The sequence below is a fragment of the Oxyura jamaicensis genome, chromosome 1 (genome assembly GCF_011077185.1).
Source record: "Oxyura jamaicensis isolate SHBP4307 breed ruddy duck chromosome 1, BPBGC_Ojam_1.0, whole genome shotgun sequence".
Taxonomy (NCBI): domain Eukaryota; kingdom Metazoa; phylum Chordata; class Aves; order Anseriformes; family Anatidae; genus Oxyura; species Oxyura jamaicensis.
This window is the reverse complement of record NC_048893.1, coordinates 116,224,970-116,250,258: the sequence shown is the minus strand read 5'-3', so window position 1 is coordinate 116,250,258 and position 25,289 is coordinate 116,224,970. Positions and strand designations below refer to the sequence as shown.

At 49.0% G+C, this 25,289-nt stretch overlaps 1 long non-coding RNA gene across 3 annotated transcripts; it reads left to right on the top strand.

Annotated features, from left to right (window-relative positions):
* On the top strand, window positions 1-19,785 carry LOC118160916. 3 transcript variants are annotated; one of them, XR_004747751.1, is made up of 6 exons: window positions 1-803; window positions 2,177-2,391; window positions 14,679-14,782; window positions 15,592-17,149; window positions 18,213-18,372; window positions 18,424-19,785. It is a non-coding gene; the product is annotated as an uncharacterized LOC118160916 (long non-coding RNA). The 3 variants fall into 3 exon arrangements; XR_004747752.1 differs by lacking the exons at window positions 1-803; window positions 2,177-2,391 and adding an exon at window positions 12,981-13,094 and having other exon boundaries at window positions 16,988-17,149; XR_004747750.1 differs by lacking the exons at window positions 1-803; window positions 2,177-2,391 and adding an exon at window positions 12,981-13,094.
* The last annotated feature ends 5,504 nt before the right edge of the window (window positions 19,786-25,289 follow it).

The following is a 25,289-nucleotide window of genomic DNA, read 5'->3' as shown; positions in this document are numbered from 1 at the left end:
GGGGCTGTGCTGGATTAAGTGTGCATTGCATGAATCATCTCTGCTTTTGGCACCATTGGGTTTTTTGGCACCATTGGGCTTTCTCCATCCCCTCCCAGAGGTGGGCTGCCGTATCCATTTCTGGTGGCTTTCCCTCCTGCTGGTGGCTTGCATTTCTCCTCGGCCTCCTCTCCTGGCACAAGCCTCTCCTGCTGCGGCCAAGAGCTCGCTGCGGTCAGTACGTGCTGGAAGGGGGTGGATGAGGCTGAGTCAGGCTGTCATCCTCCTCCTGCCTCTTTGGAAGTTTTTTCTTGCAAAAGGTTTTTAACAGATTGACATATCTGGGTTTTCTGCTTTGTTCTCCCTTCCTCCCTCCCTAGGCACTTGCACCAAGACACACGAGTCATCAGTAGCCCCAGCGAAAGATGCACTACCATCGGCGGCCAGATGGAAGGTTATAGTAGCACCTCGTAATTATGGAGTCAAGATCTGCGCCCTGTCCTACCAGAAGGAGAAAAAAATAAAGATAGGAAGCTTCTCCTCTTTGTGCCTGTTCGCTTGGTACACGGCTTCTCTCTCTGCGGACAAGTCTGCAGCGATTTCTCCCACAGACTTACTTCCCTGAAGCACTGGGTATGGGAGGGGACTGTCTGGAAGCACTGCTTTTTATAATTTATATCTTGCTAACAGCATGCTAGGTACTATATTCCAAAGAGCTCAAGGATCTTAGGTGATGATATGCGCAGGTAAAAAAAAAAATAATAATAATAAAGGATCATGCTGGATTATAACCTGCCATAAAATCTGGACAGAGTGCATGCAAGGTGAGCGTTGTGATTGCTGTTCCAGCTTTGCACGCATTTTTCTGTTATTTGCCGCTGTCACTTTTAAACAAGCAGAAATACCGAAACATATTAGTTCTGAAGTTGCAAAACCATTTTTTGTTCCCGGCCACAGACTTGCACGACAAGTTTGAGTCCAAATTAGTTTTAAGGATTTAAATTATAAGCTCCTTTCCAAAAGGAAATTTGCAAATAGGAGTGCAGTAATTGTACACCTCTCTGTTAGCGGCCAGCTGCCAGAATCAACACTCTCTATACGAAGTAATATTCCTTCTCCTGTCAAACGATCTCAAACTTACTTGATCCAGAGTGAGGGAAACACCTTCTAGTTTTTGTGCTTTTGAGTTTTATTCTGCAAGAGGTGGCAGAGAAGAAGCTTGGAGAGATAGGAGAGATAACCAGGGCCTGCGCATTAAATCACAAGGCAGCAAATGAGCTCGCCTAGTGATGTTTGTAAGGTTTGTCACAGTACCAATTAGGGTGTTGTACCTTTTTATCATGTTTATCTACATGCAAACGAACCTAATGTGATTCCTTCTTTTTGTTCCGGTCTGTTTTACCTTAGCGACTTTGGGCTGCAGGCAACAGGGCTGTCACCCCGCAGGCACAGACGCACTACTTGGGGCCGAGCCTTTTTAAACACATCTCCCTTTTCATCTGTGTCTGAACCGGGAGGGCAGGCACCATGTCTGCAGCAATAACTCAGAGCAGGGTGATCCCCTCGCCGCGGGATTGCTGCTTTGTCAGTGACATGTGTGCCGGTGCCGAGGGAGGAATGCGAGGGTAGTACAAGGTGAAGCTGCGCGCACCGCGGCTGGGCTTTGCCGGAGAGCAGGGAGCACACAACAAGGGGGCTCCCTCTGCCTCATCCCCCATCACTGCCCCAAAACCGGCGTGGATTCTCACGGGGAGCCAAGGAAGGGCAATAATGGAGCATCCTCTCCCCGCTCCTGAGCAGCAGGGCTGCTGCCCACGCTCAAAGGGCTTTCCACCACACGCGGGGCAGGAGAGATTCATCCAAGGCCCACGCTGACGGCAGTCGTGGTTTATCAAAACACCTGGAGGCTGGCAGATTAAAGACTTGCCAAGTCAGCACTTGTCTGCCGACAAGCAGATGTGGCATGGATGGAGGCTGTTTGAATGCAGAGATTAGATATGTTAGATAGGCTACACCCTTTCAGGTTTTTTTTTTTATGGGTCTGCGGGAAGCCCAACTGGTCAGCTGCTTTCACTTACACCACACTCGGCGGGGATCTTATTGGAATCCGAGAATGATTTTTTTTTGCGTGCGAAGAAAGAGTTTCAGCTCTCCAATATTCGAGTGTAACATCCTGCCGCCCTTGTCTCTTTCGCAGGTGGATGGTCTAAAAGCAGACCCAAGGAGACACGAGGTCCCGATTAGGCATACCTAAAAGCATTTTTTCAAGTTTTAATATCTGTACTTCTAAGGTATTGCATTTCATCTTGCTCAGATTTGAAATGGCTTCCCCAGGCTTGTCAGCAGGAAAAGGGGAAGGAGCGTACTCCCCTCGAAGTCTGGAACTGAAGTCTGGTTTTCTTCAGGTTTCAGGTAGGATAAGCAACCCACAAGACTTCGTGCATGTTGTTCATTTACTTTACATTGCGTTCTTATTATCAGATCATTTTGGAAATGGAATGCATGTATTTCTCCTGGCACGTACTCCTTGAGCCCGGTTGCATGCAACTAACTAAAGAGTTATGCAAATACGCACTCGTTAGAGTATATTGACAGGTACACTGATCCTTGGCATTTTTGCAGGGCTAGTTACAAAATTGCCTATTTACATTTGCCGAAGCTAGAAGCAGACAAAGCCACCAACTCAATAAGCTAATGAAACTCCTGACCACAAAGGAGCCTGTCCCTGCAGCTGTGAACAGCTCACGGAGGAAACCTGCCATAGCCTTTCTTTCATCCAAACCTCTATTAACCCCACACATTTTTTTATCTGAGTATCGGCCAGTGGGTGACACTCAGGATGGCTCAGACCACCTGCCTTGGTTGTTGCTTGCTCACTCGGGCTGCCCATGCCCTTCACACGTTTTCTTTACTCCCTGAAGACCATTTCTCCTAGGGGCTTGTCCCTTCCCAATTCCCTTTCCCAACTCTCTGAGGCTTTTTCTCCCTGGAATTCCTGGTAAACCAATCTCATTTCGTTACTGGGAAAGGTCTCGGTTTTGAACTTGGCTGCAATTGTTAGTAACAGCATGTTAGGCGATTCCATGATATTTCCTTGCCTGAATCATGTAATTAAACCTGGCTTCTTGTATTATCCTAGTATTTTTGATGTGGAGGCCCTGCTTTTCTGAGAATGTTTTAAGAATAATGGCTGATCACCAGTCCATACTTTGAGAAATATCAGAACGCTGTGCTGAAGACAGAGCCAGCAGTGCAGAAAGCTAGTTTCTGCTGCTAATGTGTACAGTGCTCGTCTTTTGATGTGCCCTAATAATTGCCATTAGTATTAATTGTAGCGTCACACTCACACTGAGAAGAAAATACACCCCGTCGCGAGCCTATACAAAAACAAGGAAAAGCACAGGAGCTGGCAGATTGTGTTGTATGCATTTATGATGTTGGCTTTTGTATTCAAGTTCAGTGTAATGCAAAAAGTGCCTCACTGTAAACAAGTTGAGAAATCCGGTTTTAATGAAACAGAGGGTGGACTTCTTTCAGCTTTCATTGGCATTGTTCTTACAGTATTAATGAAGGCTAAAACAATTCTTCATCTGGGTAAATGTGAGCATGTAAGTCTCATTTTTAAGACCAAACTAAGAACACACATGCTGTGTTCTTAGCCCATTTCAAAGGGTTATGTATTTTAAGAAACAGAGGTGGCTATTTCTTGGCTGGCTTAAGTCTGTGCAGCACCGAGAGGGCTGGTCCTGTCCTGTCCCATGTCCTCCACTGAAGCTCCTGCAGCGATGCTCGTACCAGACCACAGAACTGATCCAGCTGGAAACTAGCACACACAAAAAAGCTTTCAGCTTTACTAATTCCATCATTCAGGGAACATGTAGCTTCATTAGCAGCAGTAGCCGTGCAGAAGGAGGGTTGGGAACACACTGCCGGGAGGCAGAGTGGGACCGTCCCTGCTGGCAGACACTTTCACATCGATGGTATTAAACCAGTTGTGAAAGTGTACTCTGAGTTCCATCTTCAAAAGGCATTTGTATGTTGATGAGCCTGAGTATCACTGAAACCAGCAGCTGCTCAGGCCAAGACGCAGAGCAGGACTTGGGTGCCTCCTTCCACTCGCGATGGCCATCACCAAGAGGAGACACTTCCATGTGGTCTTTAAGACTGAGATACTTGGCTCCTTCAGAGCACAGCTGACAGCAATGCTGTTGCCCTGCCACCACTGCTGGGCGGCTTCCCAGCATCTGCCTGAGGGGTGGCTGTGAAGTGCAATGCCCCAGCTCCCCGGAGAGCATCTGAACCATGAATCTAGAAGGTGTTATGGGACAGCGATGCCAAGTATGCTGTGGTAGCATTTTTTCCTGGTGCGGAAGGCTTTAATATTTATGGAGTGTGTGGGAGGGAAGGAGAAAAAAGCAACAGGAATGCTGGGTTCATCTCATGTGCAGACACCAATGCGTGCCAAGTCCCAGGTCTGGACGCAGGGACTGGAGCCCAGGACTTGCCCTCCCTTGGAGCGCCCTGACCACACAGTCTATCTTGCTCTCTAATTAAAGGATGCCATGCAAAATAAAGCTCCATCTGGAAGGCTGGGAGCCAGGTGAGCAGGTTGGTCCTGAAGGGGCTGGAACCACTCTTCGAGGAACTTGGAGAGGTGAACTTGAAGCTGCTCAGAGGATTGAAACTAAGGTCTCCATTAGCGCTCAGAGTTGCTAATGAGTAAAAACTTATTTTGTGGGTGCCCTTCTCAGCAAATGTGCCCCAAGACCACTGACAAGGCTGAATCTTTTTCTCTTGGGGGCTGGTGATTTAGAGGAGCACAGATTTTGACACAGTTCTTCTCTTCTGTGGCTCAGCTCATCTCCTGTAGAAGATGGCACCTGCCTGTGCTGCAGGAACAACTGAATTTCTTTTCTTGCTTCCATACTTCTGTTTAAAGCTGACTTCTGTTGCTGCTGCTGCAACCAGAGCAGGTGGAGAGCTGAGGGAGGCAGCCTCTCCCAGCAAATTTTGCCCAATTATCTCTGCTGGGTTGGCAGCTCTGCATGGTGCTGGCTTTCCCAGCCAGCCTCCCTCTCATCCTTTCCCTGTGGCACTGGAGTCTTGCCATGCCCAGCTCCACCTCTCCTCCTCTTCTCCCTCCCTGCTCATCGAGCCTGGAAAACACAGGAGGGTGGAGGCAGGAGCTTGTACCATCAGGAAAGAAGAGGAGGGATTGCTTGTTGAGTTTGCCAGGGGATGCTGCCTTCATGGGAAAGGAGAGCAGGGAAGTTGCTGCAGTGGGAACAAGGGTGCTAATCCCCAGTGTTCTCCCAAGCTGATTTATCACCCCCAATGGCCTGAAGTCAGCCTTGCCTAATAGATGAACTCTTGCTGGAAGAGATGTAGAGCAGTTCAGCGCTTGCAAGAATAAGGTGCCTTTGTTGGGCCATACACAATGTTTTTAGAGGTCGTAGAGCTTTGGAGTAAAAGCAGTGCCTCTTCACCCAAGTTCCTTCATATGGAAAACAGGATACAGAGGAGGATGTTGTTCACCAGCCCCTCCTCTGACGTGGAGTCAGCACGGAGGGTTCGGAAGATGCCCTGAAGTCCACAGTGCCCCTTTGGCCTGCATCTGTGTAACAGCCACTTAGCCAGAAAGTCCTGGGGGAAAGTTCCCACCACACAGGCAGCCTAGGGCCCTGACCCCTGTGCTGAACCCGAGGGCCAGGCAGGGTGAGGACGTAGATGTTCCTGTCCCCAGCCTGTCCCTCTGCCAGAGGCTGTCCCCCCGGGCCACGGCGGGTCAGGGCCGTCATGGTGGCAGCCCGCCCTCCTCAGCTGGGCCACACCGGCTCCCTCCTCCTCCTCCCCCAGCTCCACAGCCGGGGAAATAAATCTCCAGGCGTCCTCCGTGAGAGCTGGGCTTGGTGGAGACCAGCCATCAGGCCCTGAAGCACTTACTGGTTTTGGCTGTTTATTTTGGACAGGGTCCCTTTCCATTCGCATTGATGCAACCATTGTTTATATACACGGCTGGGAGGAGGAACTTCCCCTGCTTCCTGCTCCCTTTAACGTGGTGCTGTGGCTAGAAGCAGGGAGGGAAGGCTAGCGCCGACCAACATCTTATCATGGGGAACACGCGGCGACTGCCTCGATAGTCGCTGCTAGCTGGGTTACAGGCGGTCCTGTTGCCCTCAGTTACCCCGAAGGACATGGCCTGGGCCTTGCTTAGTTTATGTGGCAGAATTCTGAGTAAAAAAGGCCCTGAGTGATCCACCCCCAGTATACAGTAAGAGTCCCTTCCTAGAAAAGCAGCATGACTCATGCTGTCTGAGCATTTACCCCCCAGTCATCCTTTCAGTTCTAGAGCAATGTCTTCACTTTGTTTCCCTTTTCTAAATCGTTTTTAAAGGAACAAGAATGGGACACCTTTGCTCCAGCCTCAAGGTAGCAGACGTAAGCAGTTAGGAGTGATAACACAAAAGCACGTGGAGCAAAGTTAAGTGTAGATGCCACATGTTGACTGATGTCAGGGAGATGGTGAGTTTTCTTTGACCTCAGTCCTCTGTTTTCTCTGCAGAGAAAACACAAATGCATTTCTAAAGTCTTTTCCATTATTTGTGAGTGGCAAGGATGTAGGAAGATACATAAGCATCCTTCAGTTTCCACTAAGAAATCAAGACGCTCTTATGGAGGGAAAGAAAAGCACCCCGAGATGCACCGAGAACACGGTGCATGATCTGCTGTTTCAGCTGGGGTCCCTTCAATTCACTGCAACAGGGAAAAGCAGCCTGTGGGCACGGCAGAAAAGCTATTCTCTTCGCCACTTGGGGCATTTATCAGAGAAGGGCTTTTCTGAGAATGCTTCCTAAACTGTGCTCTGTGATGCAGCTGGTCTCCAGAACTACATCAGGCACACTCTTTGTGTTGAAGTCTGATGTGTGGAGATCCCCAAGAAATCGATCCCCAAAAGGGAAGACATTGTTTCAGGAAGGAGAAAAAATCTTTTCGCTACTAATCAGATGGAATTGCTAATTGCTTCCTAGAAAGGAAGCCACAATTTCTCCGAGTTGGTAGGTCCGAGTTCCCCCAATATAGAGATGACAGTATTGTACACTGCTGCTCTGCCAGCAGGCATACTGCCTTAATTACTCAGAAATATGTTGTGTTTTATTTGACAAGTGGTAAAACATGATTTGCTTTACTTCTCCTTAACGTTCTGATTTTTAGGCTACCGAGGTACACTCCCATGTACTCACGTATTCAAGAAAGGTAGGGTCTTATAAAAACTGTATGATGATTATTATTGATTTTTGCCAATAATACACTCTTTTTGTCTGTCCTTTCTTCCTTTGCTCTTGCATTATTTATACTGCAGCCCTTCTTCTTCTTGTGTACATCAACATGATTATCTTTCTTCCCAAACTACACACTGTTGTTTTTGTAGTCTACTGATTTTTGCAAACAAGTTTACAGCTATTATTTTTGGGTTGTAATTCATCTGAATGGACATAGAATTAATATCTTTCGCTTCCTGCAGATATTTCTCCAAATCTATGAGACAATCAGTGGAAAAAATACACTATATTAATTCAGTGTTACGGACTGGCATTTTAATTGCACTGAATTCAGGAAATGCAAGGCCAAATTTTACACAGCAGTGATGAGTTGTTGCCTTCAGGTGTATGTAAAGAAGCGGGTTTGGGGCCTTGCAGAAGTCTGAGATATACTTCTGGCAGGCACTAGTGCTTACTCAGATCCCCCTTCTGCAGGAATACCAAGATAACAGACCTGTGAGATTCAGTGCAACCCTAATTAGTACGGCGACTAGTCAGATCACTGGGGTCTGCTGGGGATGATAAAGGATGGCTGGGCCAGAAATGCTACTGAAGTAGAGCCCCATGCCTAAAATTAAGCCACAACTTACCTTCTCCAACCAGTGTACCTTCCTTTCTACCCTTCCCTCAGCCTGTGGCCAGTGGCAGCAGCCCCACAGACTAGGTACCGGTGGAAGACTGGTGAAGGGGCTGATTGTCTGAATGTGACTTTTGCCCAAACACCGTGGTTTCAGGATCTGAGAGTAGGACATGCAGCTGATATCATGTTGTATGTGCTGCAAAGCCTCACCACGGCTGGAGCAGCTGCTAACTACACAGCCTGTAGTAGAAAGTGTGGGTAATCCAGAGAGGAGAAATAGTGAGCAGCATGAATCGAGTTTTTCATTGTTTCCATTTCAGCTCCTGCTGAAGGAAAGGATGAGAAATTAAACCTACAGGAGCTCGATTCTGATGGCAAGAACATTGTGGAAAATACACATCATTTACTGCTAATACAGTTAACTCTGGTGACTAGATAGGGCAACTCAAGGCAGTTTTAACTTACTGGCACAATTGATTTAACAGAACATTGCTGATCTGCATTTTGGTGAATTAATAGATTTTGAATACTTTTTTCTATGACCCTGTTTTTCTTTCCCACTTCCTCCTTCCACATACTGTCTCTCTTCCAGTCTCTCTCTCTCTCCCTCTCCTTTTCCCTTTTATTTATTTATTTTTAAATCTGGCTGGCAGCTCAGGGTGCTTTTCCTGTCTGCATTTTCTGCACTTATCCCCTGTGTTTTGGAGAAGTGCTTGCCTGCAGAAGCCTAGCCAGCCTTAGCTGGCAGCACGCCTTCTAAAAGGTGGGTAGAGAAGGACTCCACCTTTGTCCCTCTCCCACCGTAGCACCAAAGGCATCTCCAACCCACCAGGCTGTGCCCAGCCCTTGGGTTCCTGTGTCACCCCCAACACCCTGCCCCCAGGGTTTTTGCTTTTCCCAGACAGACACTTCTCAGACCACAGAGAGACCCAGAAGAGGCCTTTGTCCTCGCTTCCCATCTCCTCATCTCTCTTGCATCTAGGAGAGGAGATGTCTGTATCACTCCACCCTTCTGGCTGGTTTCTGTTGTGTCCTTTTCCTCCTGGCCCCACAGAAAGACCAGGGGCTCCATTAAGGGTCCCTCTTTGTCATCTTCTGTTTTGTGGAAGACTTGGGGATGGCGAGGAGCAGGATCCATTCCTCTTTACTGTTGTCAGGGCTACTGAATCCCTTCCAGACCTGCACATATTTCTGCTGTGGTTCAGTTTGGGTGAAGCAGGAATCCCACACTTCTGTTTTATTTCCCAGAATAGCACAGATGTTCGGGGGAAGCAGTAGCTGTGGGAAAATGGCTTTCTTATGAACTATGGCAAAGAAATAGCTGAAAGCATGATGGGTGGATCCTCCTTTACCCTGCTCTCTAGGTCAGCCTCTGAATACCTACCCACCCTGGGAAGAGATGATTGGTTTTAGGAAAATACAAAATTCAAGGGAGATCCTGATTACAAGGGAGAAGATCACATTTCAGGTGACATGGGATTCCTCTGATGACCCCTTTTATTCCCACGTTTTCTGCAAACCTCTCTCACATCCATTTCTTTTTCACACATCCCCTTGCAACCTCTCTTTTCCCAGGGGTCTCTTCCTGCTCCTGGTGAGCTTAGTCTCAGTCTTTCCATTGCCTCGAATGTCATTACATCAGGCCTCATGTCCTCTTTCGGGAGACAGTAAAGCTCTCATGTATTTAAAGGGAAAGTGCTCACAGCAGTTTTCTGTACCCCACATCCCTGGCTCTCTGTTTCTCCAGGACATCCAGGAGCACCGAGGGAAGAGGCAGAACTCCTGGAGCAAAAAAAAACACAGGTCAATCTTTTCAGCATAATTTGGAAAGGCAGGGGGAGTGTACAAGAGAGATCCTAATCTTAATATATATTAGGTGCTCACATACAACAGCGGTGGGTGTGGACAGGAAAGCTCAATAGCCAGCTAGATGGTAGATTAGGCAGCTTGTTTGTCTTGAGATGGTTAGATGAAAAAGGGCAGGAGAGAAGCAAGGAGGGGCTGGCGTAGAGCGGTGTGAGGTGAGCAGTGGAAAGAGAAGTTCAAGCAAGGTGCAGAGAAGAAATACCGAAACAGGAACCGGGATGGGGAGGGAGGACAGAAACAGGATGCAGGAAAAAAAAATAAATAGAAAGGATGTGAATATGAGAACCATGGGAATTAACCTGGCTCCTATTAAAGCAGACAGCATTGCTCTTTAGAGACAGTAGGTTTAGCTGATGGGGAGATTTTGAAATAGGACAAGTGGAAAAAAGAAGGACTGATAGACAAAAGACAGGCAAAAAGAAAAAAAAAATAAGAAGGAATAGGCTAAAATGGAACTTAAAAAAAAAAAAGAAAAGAGTGTTAAAAATGAATACTGGAAAGCATGCTTCATTTGTAGGAAATACAGTGGAAAAGGGTGGGGAGACTGAAATGAGAGCAAAGAAAAATGCATGAGATCATCTTGTGATTTCAGAGCTCTGGCTGTGGAACTGAGGCCTTGAGAAAACCTTGTGGAACATGTGAAGATGTACAGGGGATAAAATTGTTATAAATTATAAAGCATGTGATTTTATGCCCATTAGATGTGACTTCACTTTCCTCTTAAGTGTTGTACTCCTAAAGTGAAGCAGCCTGGTAGAGCGTGTTGGGAGGCTGGGTAGGAAAGATGAAGATAAGCAAGGAAAAGGGCTGTGACCGCATGGTTTTCTGTGGATCTTTGTCTCAGCCTTGACTTACTAAGGAAATAAAAGCTTCAGCTGAAGCTCTTGCTGAAGCTGGGAGGTTACAAGGTCCATCCCCACCATGTTTCCTCTGGCATGTGGGCTCCCTGCTGGCAGAACCTGACCTGACGTGAACGTGACACAGCCCTGGAAATGCCAGCTCCATCATCAAACTTGACTGACCTGGGCTGATGGATTCAAAAATCATTGAGGGAGACCCAGGCACTCACGCACACTCAAAGCAAAATCAAGCTGTCTATTTCTCTGCGTAAGAAGTGTAAGCGAGACCCGTGCCTGGGAGCAATCTGCTGGTTTTACTCCGGCTGCTCATCCGCTCCTCCAGGGCAAGATCGATAATGCTCGAGTGGGAGAGCGTCGGCTCCGACTCTCCGCAGTCGTACAGCGAGTCCCAGAGGGGAACACTCGGCTGGGCTGGCCAGGCTGCTGAAACAGCCCCCGATGGGCTGCTGGGGTGAGAATTACCGCCCCACCTCACAGCCCTGCACCGACTGGCAACACAGCTCGCGCCCCTGCAGAAGGAAACCGGGGGTGCTTGTGCTGAATCAGGGCGCTTTTCCATCATCTTTCTGTTCCTCTCTGTGCATTTTCATGGCAGGAGCAGGTGCTGGTGAAATTGTTTTTCCGCTCAGTGTCGTAGCAGGCAGCGATGGGAGTGGTTTATGTAGCTTTGCTGTCGGAGCTCCCCGTGCTCGACCTGGGACTTGAAACATATCCCCAGCAGGAACAGGGGATCTTGCAGAGATAGGATCCAAAGCTTTAACAAGCCCAGTATGTTTGTGACAACATGTTTTGAAGAAGGTAGTACAAGCAGATAAATATATAACATTACATATGCTTCTCAGAAACTCGGTGTAACGCTAAGAACATTCGGTACGTACACATGGTGGTGACAAACTTCCCAAAGCAAATTCCAAAACCTCAATTCCTGGTGGTGCCCCCAGCCCCGCCGGGTGGGACCGACCCCTCCGGGTGCAGGCTGTGAGCGCGGCACGGGACAGCTGTGCTGGCTCCTCAGGGCTTGGATCCCAGGCATGGACAGCTTGCGGGAGGAAAACGTCGGGTCTTTTCTGAAGTTGTGAAATAAAGATGCATAGGGTTTTCGGCCACAGCCGCTGACAGGTTTAGATCCCCTGGTTATTTTTTCCTAGCCCGTTGCAGCAGTATATGTAGCACAAATACCCCAAGGTTGGAGGGTGGATATTTTATGTTTCCAACCCTGGTGCTTTGCATTTGCCGTTCTTCAGTCTGTTTACAGATTCTCAGATTTTCATGACTTCATGTGCCTTTAACTCTGTACTCCTCCCTCTCCCCCTCCCTCCAAAAACGTACCAGCCTGCATTCTTTTAGGCTGAATCTCAATTTATTTACTGCCTTTTTAGGAGCGTGTTTCTCTTAAGGCTTGCTGAAAGAGAGCTGTCCCTTAGGTCTGGGGCACAAGGATGTTTTCTCCCTGCCGAGAAGGACTTGCCCCGTTTCCTTGTGGTTCTTGCAGCAGATGTGTAACACAAAATGTCTTTTTTTTTTTTTTTTTTTTTTTTTAACAGCCTGCTTTCATATTGTGTGGGCTGAAGCAAATGGGAGCCACGTGCAAGGAATGGAGGAAGGGCTGTGATATACAATCCCGTCTGGGTACTTCTGAGCTCTGGGACAGGGCACGCCAGTGTAGCAAATGGTTTCCAGTGCAGACTTCTGCATGGGGCAGTTCTGGAGCCCCAAATAATCCTCTCTGACTGCCAGAACTGGCTGCGTTGTTTGCCTGGTGATCTGTCCTGCACAGCACTTGAATAACTGCTACAGAGCAGCTCTTCCAGAAACATCATTGCTGTGAGGTGAATGGATTTATACAAGCTTTCTACATTATTGCTGAGAACGTACAGGACTAATGCCTGAAATTTGCTCTGTGTTGATGCTGGTGATAAGCAACGAGATAAACCTTTGCCAATATTTTACTCTCTTATCAAAAAAAATCAATAGGAGTGCTTCCTGGCAAATAGCGCATTTGACATGTGGCCTGTCTCTCTGGGTATCTGAAAGGCCGGCAGACACCCAGCGTCCCCAGTACTGTGTCTCCCTGGAAAACGAAGGGCGTAGGGGACAGAGGGGGCTGTGCCACCCTCTCATGCTCCGTGCCTCTGTCCTTGGTGTCTGCCCAGCTCTGCAGGTCTTGGCACAGCCATCCTGCACTGCCCCCTGTGCCCTCCATCTTTCCTCTGGGTAGCTTGCAAAAGAAAATGCCACACCGATACCGAGCACAGAACTGATCCATCAAGGGCTTTTCTGGAGGCTAGTGCACACTCTTAGTGCTGGGCATGAATGGTTTACTCACAGTCCTATCTGCTTTCACATCCAGGTAACACTTTCCAGCCAGATGCCTGCAGTACGTGGTTGTTGAGGTGGAAGTTTATTGATGCTTTAAGAAAGCTATGAAACCAAGGAAGCTGTTGCTCCCACCCACGATTTGAAGGATGAGTTCTGCTTCAAGAGCTCCTGGTATTCACGTTTCTATTATGCCCAAGTGGAATATTACAATTTCCATTTCCTAATGGCTACAGAAATATCTTAAAACAGCTAGACAAATTTACCATGGCCATGAGCAGCGTAAGATAACTGTTAACTAAACATAAGACCAAACCCTTATGTTACACATCAAATGGAAGTTTAAAATACTTTCCAGGTGCCCTTAGTAAGACTGAAAGACAAATTTAGTCAAGAAACAGAAAATGCATCACTGCAAAACTGCTCTTTTAGCTCTTAACAATACTCTCCCTGAAACTCTCTGAGCCCAATTCTGTTTCCTTTACAACAAGAAAAGTAATTTGGTTTTAATAGTTCATAGACTGTACTTCCAAGGAAGGTTGCCTGGGTAAAGAGTAATGTAAGTGGCCTCCCAAGCATTTGTTTTGTAAGTTACCTGACCTGCTGTCTTTTGTTTTATTTAACTTTGGCTGTTAAATCTGATCAACAACTTCCCTGAGAACAGTTCCCTTGAAAGTCACAATTCCACCCAAAACTCAGGAGCTGCAACAGCAAGTTGCATAAGATGTGAAAGCTCTATTGCTGGACGGTGATCCACAAATTGTGACAGGTAAGCTTTCCTCAGCACATGTAGAAATTCATGATGAGAATCTTAAGTACAGAACTGGCTGATGTACTTTGTGACCAGTTTGGTCAAGTTAGCAATTTGGATTAGTCTTTGCTTTTGCCTCCACAATGCTTTTAGGAGGAAACATAACAGAGAAAGTTTTGTACTGTAATTCAGCTAACTGTGTCTGAGCTAGAATGCAATTTGCTTTGTATATGCTTTCCCATTTTGAACAGTTTTGCTCTTAAAAAGCCGGGATGAAGTCAGCAGTATCATTTGTTGACCCGCTGGGGAGAGCTGACCTGCTGGGGTCTGTTGACCTTCCTGGAATAGCTGGGGGAGGCTGGGAGGGGGACGGTGACCTGCAGACCAAGACTTTTGGTGGAATATAATCTTTTCTGTGTTGACTTTTGCTTGACATTAGAGGTGGTAGTGACATTCACTTACACACTTCTGTTAAGTAAGCGGGTGGCTCTGGTGTTACCTTAGCCCTGTGCAGCATAGCCATGGGTGCTGTGGGTACGTGCGAGGATATGGAAGGAATGACTGCCATACCTTGGAGGGACGAGGGGTGGAATGTTTATTAGGCCGTATAGAAAAAACAGCTCTGTCTGGAGCCCTCAAACTGGATTTGGACAGGTGAAATTCCTTCCACTGCTACAACCATATATACTTCCAACAACAGCCTGGGGAATTAAATCTTAAAGGAAAAAAAAAATGGAATGTAATACGATGAAAACCATGAGAGGAAACTATACCTGTGCAGCATATGGTAGACATTTGGTGTGACCCTTCACTCGCTAATACTGCAGGGGAGTCCTGTGCAGGAACCCTAACAACCCAGAACTGCTGCATTTTACGGTATGAATCTACCCTGAAAAGTGCCTGGTTAACTTCACCCTCAATTGGTTTGCTTCCTGAGCAAGCCCAAACAGGGACAGCTGAATTTAATGACGGAGTAAATTGTTAATACTTCATTTCTCTCTCACTAGACCAGATCCAGCTTTGCTTTGGGAATGCGAGCCGCGCTGGCCTTTTCGTCACACCTCGGGGCGCTGAGTGAATTCAAGCTGCAGCAACTTGACTTTTGGGGCAGGTGAGCCAGAAATCATCGGTCCCGATGAAAGGGTCAGTTCACGGGCACGTTGCAGGATTTGCAGCCTGTGAGGGGTGGGAAATGCAAGCCCTCTGCACCCTGTGACAAGACCCAAGTCTGCAGCAGACCCTCCAGTGGGCTCGGGCATGCTGTGAGGCCAGCTGAGCGTGCAGGCAGGCAGGGGGCTGTGGGATGTGCCCGTCGGCTCCGAGGACAAACACCGTGGCTTAGGCACAGGGCAGCAGGACGGGGCTCTGCCAGCACGAGTGCTCCAGCCCGCCCAAGGTCTCAGTCGGCCGAGTTTCACGTGAGCCGGGGAGGTCTGCCAGAGCGGGTCGCGTCCTCCCAGCCTCGGGCAGCTCATTCAGAGCCAGCTCGGCTGGTGCAGGGCTGCGCTGCTCTCTGCAGTGCAAACAGGCACTCTGAACCCTGCCCCGGCGCTGCCAGGGCGTTGCTTCTCCCGAAGAAAATTGGGCTGTAGGAATCGCTCACGCTTCGGCTGAAGCTGTCCTCCTCCACTTGGTGACGTGGAGACTCTGCAGCAAAAAGCAAATGATGTGCTGCAGAGAGAGAGCACCACCTCAACCCATGGTGTTTGTGTGAAAGTCCATATATCTCTATATCCCAGCGCAGTTTGGCAGGAAATCCTGCTTTCTCATTATAAAATTTGCTGCAATGTTGTAAATTGCCCTATTTTTCCTCCGGATTGGCTCCTGAAAAGAGCAGAAATGGTGCCTCCAAAGAGGAAAACCAGAAGGCTTGGCAGGACTTTGCCCTCTGAGGCTCTGTGTTCTCACTCTTATCCCCAGGTGGGGAAGTTGCAGGTTTATGGTGAGCAGAAGAGGTGGTGAAGTGTTTTACAGCAGCTTTTGCCCCAGCCCAGAAATGAAGCCACCTCCTCTCATCCCCCTGGTGAGGAATTGGCTGCTCGGGAATTTAAGGAGTGTGACATCCAGGTCTGGAAGTCAGTCACAGCTTTGGCCCTTCTCAGATTCAAAAACTGTCCACCTAATCTAAATCCAGCACATCTGGCACAAGGGCGAGCCGCCAGCCAGATAGGTGTGAAACCATTCACCGAAAATAGCCGAGCACCTAAGGGGCCGGGAGGTGATGAGGAGCCTTCTGAACCATCACTGCTGCAGGGTACCAGCCTGCTGTTTGCATCCACTTTGGAGCAAAGTTAAAAAGGCTAATTAACACCTCCGTCACCGGGACCTTCAGACCCATCCCTTCAGCGTGCCCTCGAAACCAGCTGGGATCTGTGGCTTGGCCCCAGCTGAGAGGGAGCAAACTCCTGAGATCGCCTGGCTCAGTGCAAAGTCACTCACCTGCAGCTCTGCGTGGTCCATCCCTGGCCTCACTGTGCCACATATAACCGGCCAGGCAGCTTGCTTTTATTTCCCAATACCATACAGAGAGTGCTAGCCTCAGTATCTTTGCTCTCAGAATTAAATCAGCCTCCCAGCCCGTGCTGCGTTGCCGCTAGGCCCTCATTTGCCTGACCGGGTGGCACGGCACATCTTTGGGAACGTGTTGGCTCCGTGAGAGCCAGATTCCTTTTCTCAATGGAAAATTTTAAGCTATTCCCACCAGTGACATCACGGCGTTCTCCACTCCCACAGCCACAAAGGCGCATATTGATGGGCATGACATTTCCCTTTAATGCTTTCATTGTTTCCAGCATTTCGTTTGGGCTGTTGCTTGAAGCCAAAAAAACAAGACAAAAGGCAAAGTATGTTAAAGGGAGACCCGGGCTGCGTGCAAAAATGTCGCACGAGAGAATCTCTGACTCCAGGCAATTTTGGGGGAATTTGCTTTCCATGGGGCTTCTCCCGAGTGATTTAGGATAACTGGAACTGCCACCTCCTTCCTCTGACTTGCTTCAGGCTCGTGCTTGGGCATTGCTGCGCTACGCGGGGATCTGGCACGGGCTTTCAGAGCCTATTTTAAAAGATTTGTGTCAGCTGCATCGAAGAGCAAACTAATGGGAGCTCCTGAACCACGCCAAGCTTGCCTTGTGGACTCCTCAGGACTGGGACCCTGCATCCTCAAGGGACGTTTGTGCATTTGGTGCAGGGCAGAAAGGAGAAGGGGAGCGGTGACCTTAGCACCACGTACCTTACTAAAGAGATAGCAAGGCTCGGAGCGGACTTTGATTTTGCCTCTTGCAGTATCGATCCGAGTTCCGTATTGTTGGCCTTTCAGGGAAATTCAGGGCAGGGTTGGGCACTGAGTTTCCTGAGCACATTAGTCATCAGAAAGGAGGGAGCTGAAGAGTGTGGCTGGTGGGGGTGAGCTCTGGGGCTGTGTGTGAGGATCTTTGCAAGACCCTCAGCACTTTCAAGCTGCAGCTCCTTCAACAGCGAGGTCGATCTTTTCCACACAGGGATCAGCTCTTCCAAAGGTGGATCTTCTGGAGTTTTCTGACCATCTTATTCTCCTCACTACTCACCTCCTTAGATGATTTCTTCTTTTCCTGAGAATTACCCACAGTACTTCCAATGAACTGCTGTCCACAATGATGTGTTAGTTTATAGGTAACGTGACTGTTATGCATTTCATTAAATATGCCTTAAGAATTGCTTTGCATCTCAGGGAGTTTGCAGACATCCATACAGACCCCTCTTAAAAGTTAATTTGTCTAGCAGCCTGGACAAAACAATGCTCCAAAGGTTAATAAGCGTAAAATGAATGCCTTGGTAAGCCAAAGTTAAATGAGTGTTTGGAAAGGGGAGCAGCTACTTTTCAGTTATATGCTGCTGCTGTAAAACCTGAACAAACCTGCTACCTATGTGAGAAAGAGCCCAAAACAGAGAGGAGGCCAGGCCTGGTGTCTCAGCAGAGACACAGAGCCTCTGCCCTTGGTCTCCCATAGAGTTCGGACCACTTGACAGACCTCACGAGCTCTGTTGGCTTTTGCTCTCAGAGAAGCCCTGTTGTATTTTTCACCAATCAAGCCCCAGCTGTCAAGACATGGGACATTTGGCTCCTAGTAGAAGCCAAACTCTCAGTGGTATGGCAGCAAGGTGGGCAGTCAGAGGCAGAGAGAGGCTCTGTGCTGCTCCCGCTTATCTCCCATGGCTCTCGGGTAGGTGCAGGGGAGCAAGCTGGACATCTGAGGGTGCCATGGTCAGGGGGAGAGGGCAGGGAGAGCATTTATCCCTTACTGCAGGCAGCTATTAGAGCTGGTCTGCTGATCTGGGGGTCTCTAACCCCCCCCCCCCCCCCCCATCAGCTCCTGAGATGGAAAAACATGCTTCTCTGGCTTGCACTGGCCATAGGTGGTGGGCAGGTTTTCACATACCAAGTATCTGACTGCTGCCCACGCTTCTGCAGAAGCCAGGATGGTGACAGCTGTGTTCCAGCAAAAGGATAGCATGCTTCTGCAAAAATGGTACTTATAATTCTGATGGCTTTTCTCTTCCCTCAGGACTGACTCAGAAGTTAAATCAAACCTCTGGCTGCGCAGAGTCCCCTGCACTTTACGTGGAACACTTACCTGGGCTGAGACACTGCTGCAGGGGACAACCTGTTTCCTTTTGCCTGTTACCAGCATGGAAGGGGACAAGTTAGTTACTGAATTGTCTGGGGTTTGCCAGACACAGGCTGTGTGGCTCTGGGCACAAGAGATGCTGATGCAGGAATGGGATGGAGGTCAGGAAAGCATGGTGTGCCAGAAAATGGGAGAGAGGTCTGGGGAGAGGGCTCACGTGAGAGGGTTCGATGGGAGATGAGGACCTGGCAGCAAGGTGAGCTGAGGCTGGGCCAAGCCCTGCTGAAAATGGCCTTTGTTACTTGGCAGCAGCAGCCCCAAATGCCCTTTTCATTTTCCTTCTTCCATGGAATTACTTCAGACAAACAGAACTGAACCAAAACAGCCGTGCCTTTCACCACGGGAGCTCTCACGTCCAGGGTCAGCAGGGAGGGACGGCTTGTGTCTGCCCACATGCAGGTTCTGGTGGGTCATGATCCTTCCTGAGCCCTGGAGAAGGCTGTGGATATTTTAATCATAAATTCCAACCCCGGACAATTTCATTTGCACCATTAGCCATGCTTTGTCCCGGCACAAAGCAGCTCCTCTGGAGTGAGGCTGCACGGGCACGAGTTACAGCGATGGCTGGGGACGGTGCCTGGGGCTTTCCACCTGCCCCACTGCTGTGTAGCAGCTGAGAGGAGCCTCCAAAACCAACTTAATAAGGCAGCCTCTTGGAAGGGAGCCGCATGGATACCTGTCCCATCCCTGTCCTTGGGCATCCAGCCCCAGGAAGGGGCTTCAGGGCTCCCAAACCCCAGCTCACACCTCAGGTCTCCATCTCCAGGACCCGAGAGCCTTGGCTGAGATGGCAGACTTCAGGATCTTGGCCAAGAGGAACCAGATAATAAGCCCTAGAAAAGCTGGCACAGCGGTTTCTGCTCACATTGCAGGTCCCGTGTGTCAGCCTGCTTAGCTGGGCAGGGATCCTGTCTGCCCAAAGCAGGGTGACACAGGGCCTGGGGCATCGCCCCCGAGCCGGGACAGAGACCATCCTTGGGTCCCGGTGCCTGCAAGGGAGACAAGTCTGCTGCTCTGAATTGGCAGCTCCCTTCTCCTCCCGGCTCCTTCCGTCTCCAGGAAAGGAAGCCAATTTCCTTTGCAAAGTAATCTGAGCTCCAGGAGTTAAAAGTGCTATTTAAAGAGCGAGGCGATGCTGCCTGCCGTACGAGGAGCTCACGGTTTGGAGAAAGCTCTCCGCCTCCGTGTGTAAAAACTAGGCTAATAATGGTTTTCTGCCTCACGCAAGCTGGTGGGAATTAATTAATTTTAAAAGCAGTTGGAAGCACAGCCACAACATAGGTGCTAATTTTTATTTATTAATATTTCATGTTCGCAATACAGGACTAATTATGTGCATGGCAAAGAGTGCATTTTCCATGCTATTAACTCAATCTTAAAGGTTTAGATAGCACTTACATTTATCTGTACCTCAAAAAAAAAAAAAAAAAAGCATTGCATGAGATGAAAATGTGTGTGTGTGTGGGGGGGGGGGGGTGGTGCTCTCTTAAGTGTGATGTTTATTATGCTGTTTCAATCCCATCTCACGCTGAGCCTGTCAAGACCAAACATCTGGCTGCTGCTGTAGCACGCAATGCCTCCTGAATTGCCAACTCCTGGCCAGGAGGAAGAGGCTCGGAAGAAGCAGAAGGAGGTGGAGGGGTGGGGAAGGAGCCGGATTTGTTTCCCATAGTCTGGCAGCAACAAGAAGGCGGAGAGGTTTTGTGCTTGCTGTGGAGAGGGCATGAGCCCCTGCAGTGCTCTGAGGACTTCTGTGCGCACTGATGGGGACGCATGGACACGTGCCCACCTGCCTGGGGCAGCTGTCTGGTATCGCATGGTCTTTGCTGATGCTTTATCTCCCCTGCAGTTGGGACCTATTTCCAGAGGTTTAGGGAGTGATTAGCTCACAAGCAAAACAGTGGGAAATGGCAAAAGTCTTTCACCACCTCCCAGTTGACCCAAAATACAGGTCTGTGTTTGGATGGACTTCACTATTTCAGCATACGTACGTTTGTCAGAGGTGTGTAGGGAAGATGTCCCTGTTGTACACACTATAGGACAGCGCTTGTGTCTTCCTGCATGTTTGCGTAGTAGCTAACTTAGAGGGGAGCCCCTGACGCCCTGGCAGTGAATATGCTCTTTGTTCCACCCTAGAGAAAGCACTTTTAAAGAAGCTCAGAAATGAAACAGGAAAATGAAAATCTTCATAACATTGTCTCCCTGCCGAGTCTGATAAAGTCACAGGGGGAATGGGAACCCCCTGGAAAGTCTAACGGGAAGTCTAACTGCAGAGAAATTGTAGAGATGCAAAAGAAGATCTTTAAATACTCTTTTCTCTGCTCCGACTCATCTAGGAGCTGCAGTAAACCCTGGTGTTTCCTAGTCCTTCGATCATATGCACAACAAGGACTTAAAATAAATACTATAGAAATGGACAACATCCCATTTGCATCCCCTGTGCTCTGAAGGGGCCCAAATTGGAGGTTGTGGGGGCAATCATGGGAGAGGTCTAAAACTTAAATGCACTGAAAGTAAAACAGCCTCAGTTCGGGTCATTTTTTAAAGAAAAGTGGGTCCCTGTGAAAAGAACTCGGTAACGCACAAAGTTCACAGCTGAGCAAAGGAGACATCTGAAAGGTGATTCAAAATGATAGGCAGAAGCTGGAGCGGTGCCCAGGTGTGATAGACAGGGCTCAGCTTTAGAGCTCTTTAGATAAAGGAGGAAGTTAATTTTTAACTGTAACTAGGATTTTTGCGCACTGGAAGGTGTGCTGTAATTCCCTGGGATGCAGCATAATGAGAAACAAAAGTGTGCGTAAGGACTTCACGTGTCGGTCCCAAACCGTGTGCGTCCCAGTGCTACGTGCTGACTGCCTGGCACCGGAGCTCGCTCCTCCTCATCCACACTTGCCATTGCTTCCCTGACGAGTGCTGTTTGCCCCCAGATAAATTCCCACAAATAGCAGCCCTCCTTTAGCTGTGCAGCCAGGAAATGCCCACAGAAGCCAGTTCTCTCCACCCGTACACCCACGTGCCCGTGCCACCCACACCCCTCCACCCCTCACGTGCTCGCTCTGGCCTCTCAACATCATGGGGGAGATTTCATTCCCAGCCACACACCAGACTTCCCTGTCTTTTGGGGCGATGTGAACTTCCTTCCTTGAAATTGCATTTTCCCTTCTGACTTCGGGGTTTTGTAGCCCAGTGTGTGCATCCCGAGCCGGGAAAGAAATCTCTAAATCGCTTGAAGCTGCTGCTGCCTGTAAGGTAACTAGAGCTGACAGTGGGCTTGTACAAGCACGGAGCTGTAAATCACTTAAATGTATTGCACATAATTTCCTGGTGCCTGCTCTCCTTGGGAGCAGAGCCCCGCTGGGATGAATGTCATTACAGCGTGGAGGCTCCTGGCTGTGATGCTCCTTTTGTTTGCCGTGGAAATGAGGCTTGGCTCTGCCGAGATGGAGGGAGCAGTCTAAACTGCTACAGACACTGCTCTCCTGACTTCACCGTCACCTCGTGCTTCTGCCATGCCATAAAATGCACTGCGTTTTGCTGTGGGTGGGCAGGGCAGTGGGTGCTCCCTCCTCACGCTATTTCTTTCACAGGCAAACTCATCTGGACAAGGTCTCTGAGCAATTGAGGACACTTTGTGGCTGTGTGCCCTGAAAACTAGAGACAAAGCCTCCCAGGCAGGAGAGAAAAGCTCTTTACTCCACCCTGGAATAGCCTGCAAGAGATGGTTATTTGTTAGTTATCAAGTAAAATTTCCATGCGTTTGCCGATAGGTGCAGATCAGCACTTGGCAGGTCAAAACGCAATGTGAGTGGTCCCCACGGGGCACGAATACAGAACAGCTCCAGAAAACACCCAAGCAGTCATTTTTCGAGGTTATCTGCCCGTGCAGCGCTCTGGGAGCACTGGGCTCGGCGTGGTGGCATCACCCTGCCCACTTCCAGTCCCACCTGGCTCCCCAGGTGGCCAGATCCTGGTAGAACATGGCTTGGGTTTTAGTTTATTTATTTATTTATTCCTACCCCAGTCACTTCATACAATCACAGCGCGTGTTTGTTTTCACCCTCGCTACCTCCTCCTGAAATTATGCGAGCTGCTTAAATCTCTCTGGCGTTTTCATGGAAGGGTGGGCTCAGCGGTGTGTGGGGAGCGGAGATGTAATTTCCCCCTGCTTGATTTCCCTTGGGGAAGGGGAACCAAACACCACCACCACCTGCATGTCTTGGGGATATTGAAATCTTGGCACCCCAAATTTCGGCTAAGTCGGATCCAGCACCCCAAAGGCTGGGCTGGGGGGTGGTCTCAAAGCCAAGCCGACGAGTCTCCATCCTTTTGAACTGAAGGACCAGGGCTACTCGACAGCTATTGCGACAGATTTCTGTCCTTCAGGATCCGGGCACGGGACCAGCCAGTGCACGCGAGCCAGCAGATAAAAGAAACACCTGTCCCGGGTCAGTGCTGGCTCTTTGTAGCTGCACCAAAAGCGTGGTTCTTCCGCAAACAGTCATTTCACAAACCATCACAAACATTGCGTTAGGAAACCCTGAAAAAATATAAAAATAAACTGGACATAGACCTTGAACCTGCTGTAAAGTGACCCTGCCTCACGGGAGAAAATTGTTCCTGCCAGCTAACCAGTGTCCCACGTCCAAGTCTGAAAGATGTTCTAATCAGGCATAAAGTCTAATGAGAAGTAAAGTGATTGGGCTTATGTGAGATCCCTCCTGTTGTACCTCTGCTGTCACTGAGGATATTGATGTGTAGCTCGCTGCACTCTTTCCAAAAACTTATCTATGCAGACCAGGTATGGAAGGGGGCTGAGGAGAGGCGGCAGATCCACCTCCCTGCCCTTCCCGCTCAGCACAAGTCCTCTCCAGGAAGTTCTCCAGGATGTCCAAAGGTCCCTGCCGTGATTGCTGCACCACCTCTGTCTGCTGGCTGGCGAACTCTTTTCCATTTTACTTCTTGCCAGGCTGTGTCTGGGGAGCAGGGAAGGGGCAGCGTGTCTCTCCCCAAGTCCTGATGCAGTCGGGTCCTGGGGACAGAAGGAGAACTGCCCCTGCTGTCCCCTCCATGTGCCTGCTGCTGCCTCTGATCCTTCAAGCTAACACCTACAGCTTTTGGTTGTGCATCATGATTATCTATAAAATATTTTACTATTTAATTACACAGCACCTACTGATGAATTGCACAAGTTTTTGTGCAAGTAATTTCAATTTGGTCTTCCCTCACACTGCAGTTTTAAAACACTTCTGTGAAATGGAAGAGCAAGTGCCTGGGGCTGTGTGTGTGTAATCATGCTACGAAATGAAGGATGCTTTTAATAACAGGGGGCACGATGCACTTCCAGTTTTTGCTCAGAGGACCAGCCCTAAGTACTGGCTCCACCACCCTGTCCCTTTTGCTTTCCCATCAGCTGCATCTTGCTGCTGGGCTGAGTAATGCCCCAGGGGCTGGTGTGAAGCCAGCAAGCACCAAGAGCTTTAACACACCAGCGTGGTGGTGGTGGGGTGTGCGTGGGATGATGGTGTTTGGGTCCGGGCTGGGTGCAGGTCAGCATCACCAGTCCTCACAGTGCCTGAGGCAGAGGAATGGGCGCAGTGGGTTGGGGCTGAAGGATGGGCAGGAAAAGAGTCGTGCACTAGAAGTAGCTGGTGGTCTACAGGTGGTCGGTGAAGACAACAGCGGGCCTCACCTGGCTAGCCCATGGCTTGCCCACTGTGCACACTGTGGGAAGGGTCCCCAGCCAGCACAGCCCCCCAGCTGATGCTGCTGGTTCCCAGTGCACCTGGAGACTGCTCTGCCTTTATCTACGTCTTGATGTGGTCTTTCTCTTACTGGTTGTTCCTTACAGGTTGCACATATTTATCTGTTCTGGAAGTAAGCGTAGCCTCCTGAGATGGACTAGTGGTAAAAAGGAAGAAAAATTCAGAAAAAGAGCAGGGCATCTCTCATGCCCGTGTATAGTATGCTGGTACTGTCAGACCTAAAACATTTCTGAGGACCAAGTCCATGTGCAGCTGTAGGGCTGAGCTCAGAGAAACTTCCCAGAGCACAAGCCCTTGGGCAAGGGGATGGGAGAGGCACCATGTGCTCCCTTCAAGGCTCAGAGACGCTCAGCAGGTCCGCTGCCACAGACTGGGTGTGTGAGACACAAGGTGGGTGAGACGCAGGTCCAATTAGTTTGGCATTACTTTCATTCAGCTCATTTATTTAGAGAGGGCAGAACTCTGCACAGTGATCGTCAGTGCGCAGCGTAGAGCTTCAGCTTGGGATTTCCCAACCTCATCCTGCAAAACAGAGCTCCCCGCTGCCAGAAGGAAACAAACCTGGGTCCTGTGTGGTCCTCAGCTCCATCACACAACAGTGCTCCCAGCTCCACAAAGCTGCTTAAAAAATGTGGGTGTCCTTTTATGAGCGGAGAAGCAGAGGGTGATGCTTCCTACTTTGAGAAATCCTCCAGAACAGAGAGAAGGAAGGAGCAGGACCATTGCCTGACAGATGTGCTGCTGGGATGCTCCTGGAGAGCCTTGAAGGAGACAGGCTCAACTCCAGTACGTCTGAGTCGACAGTAAAAGGGGAAAACAATGGCTCGAGCAAAGAGCAGATTTACAATGCAGAAAACAGCTATGGATCTGATCATGGGAGCACAAGGCAGAAAACATGCCTGTGGGGATCACAGGAGAAATCAGTATCTAGTAATTGATAATACTGCATGAAATAGCCCCATGAATTCCCAGACTGTGACTGAGCTCCCCGGTCCTGATCTTGGTTTAATAATCACGTCTTAATTGAAACCTAAGAGGAGGGCTTTTCCTTTCCACTGTTGGTCCTTATAAATTAGTTTTGATGTATTATCAGGTTTGCCTGATGTATTAAGAGTTTTTAAATGCTTGAAGACTCTCAAATAGCAGGGATTTAAGAAGAATGTTTGTCTTATTTTAAGCAGAAAGTTTTGTA